We start from the raw sequence: 8196 nt of genomic DNA, 5'->3' as shown, positions 1-8196 counted from the left end.
AGCAACTACGGGTGAGCAACAAAGTACTTAAAGACAGGAATCGGGTACAAGACAGAATTCAGAGATGATGCAATTTACTCCTATCCCTGTGACATATCGTGAGCTTTATCAAAGCTTATACGATGCACATGCCATTGCTCCGTTTCACTTGAAACCACTGCAGGCACCGTACCCCAAATGGTATGATGCAAATGCTAAATGCGAATATCACGCGGGAATATCGGGGCATTCAATTGAAAATTGCACTGGGTTCAAGAAGGTCGTGGAAAGGCTCATCAAAATGGGGGTTGTGAAATTTGATAGTACCCTTAATACTGAAAATCCGTTACTGGATCATGGCAATCAAGGAGTGAATGCCATCGATAAAATAAAGAAAGGAAAAGTCAAGGAAGATATTGCTGAGGTGAAGACACCTATGAAAGTAATATGGGAGGAGATGGTGAAGAGAGGTATGCTGACCTCTAGAAGAGGAGGAGAAGGAATGGAAAACCATTGTGAATTCCATGGAAAAGTGGGTCATATGATTCAAAATTGCGAAGAGTTCAAGGCCATGGTACAAGGCCTTATGGTTAACAAAGAACTAAAAGTTTCTGAGGGTTGTTCTTGTGAAGGACAAATATGTGTGCTAGAGAATGAACAACAAGAAACCCACCGACTGAGAATTATTATTTCTTTGCCAGGGAATAATGAGGCGATGTCGCAAACTGGGCCCAAAATAGTCATTCATAAACCCAATCCTTTCCCTTACAATGACGATAGGATGGTGCCATGGAGCTATGACTTCAATATAACAATACCTGAGGGGGAGAGTATAGCTAGCACAGCTAGGGGCACGTAAAATGAAGGTTCCCATACACGAAGTGGGAAACATTATGACGGGGGAAACATTAGAGTGGAGCCTGCAAAGACAAAAGATGTCGAGGTTGAAGGGGAGAAGGAGACTGAAGTATCCATCAATGAGCCGGTAAAGGAAGAAGAACCTAAGGATTTCTAAAGTTCCTGAAACATAGCGAGTATAACGTGGTCGAGCAGTTGCGGAAGCAACTGGCACGTATATCAGTGGTAGCCCTACTCCTGAGTTTAGAGGTGCATCGGGATGCGTTGTTAAAGGTGCTTAACGAAACGTATGTCACCCATGACATATCCGTTAACAAGCTAGACCGGTTAGTAAACAACATCAGTGCTGACAATTTTATTTACTTCAATGATGATGAAATTCCACCCGGGGGCATAGGGTCAACCAAGGCCTTGCATATCACTGCTCGGTGCAAGGGATATACGCTTCCAAGTGTACTTGTTGATAATGGGTTTGCTTTGAATGTCCTTCCATTATCCACATTAAACAATTACCTATTGATAGTTCGCATATGAAGACATGTCACAATGTGGTGAGAGCCTTTGATGGAACTGAAAGAAAAGTGATGGGACGAATTGACATCCCTCTAGAGATTGGACCGAATACATATGAAGTTGATTTCTTGGTGATGGATATCAAGCCCTCCTATAATTGTTTGTTGGGGAGACCATGGATACACTCGGCAGAAGTGGTGCCCTCCTCACTATACCAAAAATTGAAGTTAGTGACATATGGACACTTAATAACCATCAATGCGGAGGAGGACATCATTGCGGCAGTCACCAGCAAGGTCCCTTATGTTGAGGCCAATGAAGAGGCTATCGAGTGTTCTTTCCGCTCTTTAGAGATCATTAATGCCACCTTCATTTTGGAAGGAAGCGAGGTGCCGGTACCCAAAATGTCTAGAGCCACGAGGATGGCCCTGCAAATGATGATGGGGAAGGGAGCATTGCTGGGAAAAGGGATAGGAAGACAGTTGCAAGGAGGGGTTCAAATCCCAAAACTATTTGAGAAGAAAGATCGATTTGGTTTGGGCTTCAGACCAGACCATAAGCACAAGAGGCAAGAGATTGAGAAGCATCAAGCAAGAAGAAAGGCTCGTCTGAACGGAAGAGAAATGGAGTGAGAGCTGATGACATTCCCACCTATATCCAAATCCTTTAAGTCGGGAGGATTACTGGTAGAAGAAAGTCATCAAATCAATGCTGTACACGATGAGGGATGGGAGCAAGGAAACCTCGAGGGCATTCGCCTTTACGAATCGGGGAGTTCTCTGAACAATTGGACTACGGAAGACCTTCCTGTAGTCTTTAGGAATTTTTCAGAGTAATTCTCGAAACATGTTTGTTACTCTAGGGCCCAGGAGTAGTAAGATTACGTTTGTGGAAAAAGGCATATGTTCATCTATAATTATTTAAATAAAACATAACTTTTAAACGAGTATTGTTTCATTTTTTATCGACCAATATTCCTTTAAATTCTGGAAATTATTATTCTTTTATTCATAGCACATAAACAATCATTCTTATATTCATTCATTCTTTGTATATTCTTTCATACCCCCACAGGTCCCTAGATATCAATGATATGAGCGCTGATACTACAGCTCCTAATTTCTCTAGCGAGCAAGACATGTGTTTAGAGGAACCTCAGGATTTTGAAGATGTTCAAGATTTGATGTATCTCTCAATCTGTTAAGAATAGTAAAGCAAGAGGAGAAACAAATCATGCCACATGAGAAAGAGGCAATAGAGAATATAGCCCTAGAGGAAGGGAAGGAGTTGAAAATCGAAACCCTAATTAGCGAGGACACAAGGCATGGTCTGGTTGAGTTGCTTCGAGAGTTCAAGGATATCTTCGCTTGGTCGTATCAGGATATGCCTGGATTGAGTAGCGACATTGTGGTACATTGTCTTCCGATAAGACAGGATTGTAAGCCAGTCCAACAGAAGTTGCGAAGAATGAGGCCAGATATCGTTTTGAAAATAAAGGATGAAGTCAAGAAGCAGTTCGATGTAGGATTCTTGCAAGAAGTGAAGTACTCCGAATGGGTAGCTAACATTGTGTCTGTTCCTAAGAAGGATGGGAAGGTACAAATGTGTGTTGATTACAGAGACCTGAACAAAGCAAGTCCAAAAGATAATTTTCCTTTGCCACACATTGACACTTTAGTAGACAACACAGCGGGATATTCATTGTTCTCCTTTATGGATGGTTTCTCAGGATACAACCAGATAAAGATGCATCCAGAGGACATGGATAAAACCACCTTTATAACCTTGTGGGGCACCTTTTGCTACAAAGTAATGCCATTTGGACTAAAAAATGCCGGGGCAATGTACCAAAGGGCCATGGTGAACTTGTTCCACGATATGATGCATAAGGATATTGAGGTATATATTGATGATATGATTGCCAAGTCGTGTACAGAAAAAGAACATATTGAGGTTTTGAGAAGATTGTTCTTGAGGTTGAGAAAATTTTAGTTGAAGCTCAATCCAGCAAAGTGTACCTTTGGAGCCAGATCAGGAAAGTTATTAGGCTTCGTAGTCAGTGAAAAAGGAATTGAAGTCGACTCAGACTAGGTCAGAGCCATACAAGAGTTACCTCCGCCACGTACTCAGAAGGAAGTTTGAGGATTCCTAGGAAGGTTGAATTACATTGCTCGGTTCATTTCACGACTAACCGAGAAATGTGATCCTATCTTTCGCCTCCTCCGAAAGCACAACGAAGGTACTTGGGATGAGGAATGCCAGAATGCTTTTGAAAAGGTCAAGCAGTATTTGTTGAATGCTCCGGTATTGTCTCCACCAAGCTTAGATAAACCGTTAATACTGTACTTGTCAGTGTTCAATAATTCTATGGGATGTGTGCTTGGCCAGCATGACGAATTAGGGAAAAAGGAGAAGGTAATTTATTATCTCAGTAAGAAATTCACTGACTGTGAGATGAGATATTCACCAATTGAAAAGTTGTGTTGTGTGCTGATTTGGACAACTCGGAGATTAAGACAGTATATGCTATACCATACCACTTGGCTCATCTCAAAACTTGATCCTTTGAGATACATGATGGAGTCAACGGCTCTAAATGGGAGAATGGCAAGATGGAAACTTTTGCTTTCAGAGTTTGATATAGTCTACATAAGTCAGAAGGCTATAAAAGGAAGTGCGGTAGCAGACTTCTTGGCCAGTAGGGCTTTAGAGGATTATGAGCCATTGAACTTCAATTTTCCAAATGAGGAGTTGATGTGTATAGCAATAACTGAAAATTCTTCTTGGAAGCTCAATTTTGATGGGGCTTCTAATGCAGTCGGAAATGGAATTGGGGCAGTCTTGGTATCTCCGAATGACAATCATTACCCTTTTACATGCAAGTTGGATTTTGATTGCACGAATAATATGGCTGAGTATGAAGCATGCATTATGGGACTGCAAGCAACTATAGAGCGAGGTATAAAAACCCTAGAAGTATATGGAGATTCGGCGTTGGTTGTTTATCAGCTTAGAGGTGAATGGGAGACAAGGGACCCTAAATTGATTAGTTATCGAAAGGTAGTTTTGGGGTTACTTGAGGAATTTGATAGCATCACCTTCAATTATCTCCCACGAGAGGAAAATCAGATGGCAAATGCTTTAGCAACCTTGGCCTCAATGATCAAGGCGAATAAAGAAGAAGAAATGAAGCCAATTCAAATGAGTGTTTACGAGGCTCCAGCTCATTGTTGTAACATTGAGAAGGAAGGAAATGACAATAACCCCTGGATCAAGATATATTGTGATACGTGAGAGATCGTAAATACCCTGAATAGGCTAGTGAAAATGATAAATGAACTTTGAGGAGGTTAGCTTGCGACTATGTTTTAGATGGAGATATCCTGTACAAAAGACGGAAAGATCAAGTACTTTTGAGATGTGTCGATGCTGTGGAAGCTAAGCTAATTTTAGAGGAAGTTCATGAAGGTGTGTGCCGGACACATGCAAATGGGTTCACGATGGCGAGGCAAATCATGAGGTTTGGCTATTATTGGGCTACTATGGAAGGAGACTGTATTAACTACACTAAGAAGTGCCATAAATGTCAGATTTATGGGGACAAAATTCATGTTCCACCTTTACCTTTGCATGTTATGACTTCTCCATGGCCCTTTTCCATGTGGGGCATGGATGTTATTGGACCAATATCACCGAAAGCTTCGAATGGACATCGGTTTATCTTCATGGTAATTGACTACTTTACAAAGTGGGTAGAGGCCGCCTCTTATGCGAATGTTACTAAGTCAGCAGTGAGTCGATTCTTGAAGAAGGAGATCATTTGTCGATATGGAATGCCTGAGAAGATCATATCTGACAATGCATTGAACTTAAATAACAAAACGATAGCGGAGGTTTGCGACCAGTTCAAGATCAAGCATCACAATTCTTCTCCCTATCATCCAAAAATGAATGGGGCAGTAGAAGCTGCCAACAAGAATATTAAGAAAATAGTGGGGAAGAAGACTGAGACCTATAGAGATTGGCATGAGAAGTTTCCATTTGCACTCCTAGCCTATCGAACATCTGTCAAAACCTCTACTAGGGCAACTCCATTCTCGCTAGTTTATGAGATGGAAGCAGTATTACCTATTGAAGTAGAAATACCTTCTCTTTGAATTTTGATGGAGGTAAAGTTAGATGAAGCTGAGTGGGTTCAGTCCCGATATGACCAGTTGAACTTGATTGAGGAAAAGAGGCTAAAAGCCATTCGACATGGTCAGATGTATCAGAAGCGAATGATGCGAGCTTATGACAAGAAAGTTCGACCAAGAAAATTTCATGAGGGAGACCTTGTACTGAAAAAGATCCTTCCTATTCAAAAGGATTTTAGAGGAAAATGGATGCTGAATTGGGAAGGGCCGTATGTTGTGAAGAAAGCTTTCTCTGGTGGTGCATTGATCTTAGCGGAAATGGATGGGAAAATTTTACCCAATCCAGTGAACTCGGACTCAGTTAAAAAATACTTTGTCTAAAGAAGAAGAGAATCTAAGGTGAAAACTCGCAAAGGGCGCCTTGAGATTTAAAAAAAACAAAAAAAGGGAGAGGCCAAGGTGAAAACCCGCAAAGGGCACCTTGTGACCAAAGGGGTTTTGAGTTGAAAACCTGAAAGGGCAGCTCAAATTTTGAAGAGTACACAATGATCTTGCTACAAAGAGCGAAGAATGCTGCAAATTAGGGCATCAACAGAGTACTTGGGATTTTTTTAACACATGTTGAATTCAAGAAAGACTTCATGAAGCTGGTGTATAGGCACTCAAGCCGCGATATCTAGAGGATCTAACTTCTATCTTGTTTGCTATCTTTAGGTTCTATTTCTTCTAGAAGATAGGCTAGCAGATAAATTTCCTTTTGTATCTTTTTGATAATTCATTCAAATCTAATTATTCTTAAAAATTTATTCGTCTTTCACTATTCTTTAAGTATGTTGCATTGAGATAATGATAGATGAACTAAATATGTTCACAAATAAAGTTTTACGTATTACTCTGAAATTTCTAGATAACAGAAGAAACTAAAACAGGACAATTGTTCGAGAAATTCACGTAAGTAAGGGATGAAAGAACTCGAGGAATTCCTTTCTTCCAGTCCAAAAGGGAAAATAGACAAAGCCAATAATTCAGTTCTTACAGACATCATCAGTAGATCGTAGCATTGGAGGATGGCGTATAGGCTAAGCATGAATGAGACTTTGAGAAAAGAAAAGACAAATAAAGGAATGAATGATGACGTCTAGGATAGGGGTCATATTCAGGACATTTTGCATCATAACATGTTTAATTAGGAAAATTTGACTCCCTTCGAGCATGGCATCCTAAATTATCAAGCATAATCATTTTACAGGTTATTGGAGAGCAGACACATAGCAGATCTCACCTTCAGAGGTGTACGCTGAAGTAGATCCAAGATGACAGATCTTATCTCTCTGTATTTGGCGGGGAGCAGAACAAAGATATAGCTGATTTGGCTTTCATGTGTTTACGATGAAGAAATTCTAAGATGATTTGTCGTCTCTGTATTGTCAGAGAACAAATCGAAGTCTGGCATCTCCACTTCAATGGGGAGCAGATACATAGCAGGTCCGACCTTCAGACGATTAGACTGAAGCAAGATCCAAGATGATTTTGCATCCTTGTACTTACAAGGAACAAATCGAAGACATAGCTGATTTGGCTTTCACGTGTTTACGATGAAGCAAATCTAAGATGATTTGTCATCTCTGTATTGTCAGAGAACAAATCGAAGTCCGGCATCTCCACTTTAATGGAGAGCAGATACACAGCAGATCTCACTTTTAGATGATTATGCTGAAGCAGATCCAAGATGATTTGGCATTCTTGTGCTTACAATGAACAAATCAAAGACATAGCTGATTTGGCTTTCACGTGCTTACGATGAAGTAAGTCTAAGATGATTTGTCATCTCTGTATTGTTAGAGAATGAATTGAAGAAGTTGATTTGGCATCTCTGTGTTCGGCGGAGAGCAGATCGAAGATATCAACATGACAGTCAAGAAGATTGAAGACTATGGTTTGGTAGGACCGGTCAAATTTGGTCTTTCTAAATCTTTGCTCGATTCCCTTTATACAGCAATGAGCAAAGAGGGGCAGCTGTAGTAGCCCAAATTTGACCAGGTTGTAAACCAAATAAAGAAATAAATAAATAATTGTTTTTAAAACAGTCCATGTAACAGTCCATTTACATTGGCCCACCAACCAGTAGACCCAAAACCAATTGGCCTGAACCTTATGCCTGGTTACAACTCAGCAGACCCGAACCCGTTCTTTTATTTCGTGGACCAAAACTAATGATTTTAAAACAAAATGTTTTAAAGGTGATCCAATCACACCTAAAAATATTGGTGGTGACTCCCGTTTTCATTTTTTAAAATCGATTCCCATTTTCCAAAACTCGATTTGAAAATGGTTTCGACAGTCATCCTCCCGAATAGCTTTGATGTAACAGCCCGATTTTAGGCCTAGTCGGAACAGTGGTTTTGGAACCACTATTCCGAGGCCAGAGAAAATTATTTTAGTATTATTTTCTATGTTATAATATAATTTTATAAGTGCATGTAAATTTTGGTAAGTTAATTTTAGCAATTTCTAGTCCAATTCCGAAAAATGACTAAATCGCGTAAAAGGTAAAAGTTGTGTATTAATGCCTAAATGTGTTAATAGACTAGAGAACTAAAATTGGAGGCTTTTAAAGGGCAATTAAACCCTTTTTAAGTGTGTGGCCGGCCAAGGGGAGACCAATTGGTCAAAAAGCCAAAATTTGTGGCTTTTAGGTGTGTTAATTGACTAA

Source organism: Gossypium hirsutum, chromosome A10, assembly GCF_007990345.1.
Source record: "Gossypium hirsutum isolate 1008001.06 chromosome A10, Gossypium_hirsutum_v2.1, whole genome shotgun sequence".
NCBI lineage: Eukaryota > Viridiplantae > Streptophyta > Magnoliopsida > Malvales > Malvaceae > Gossypium > Gossypium hirsutum.
Note: the sequence above shows the minus strand (reverse complement) of the source record.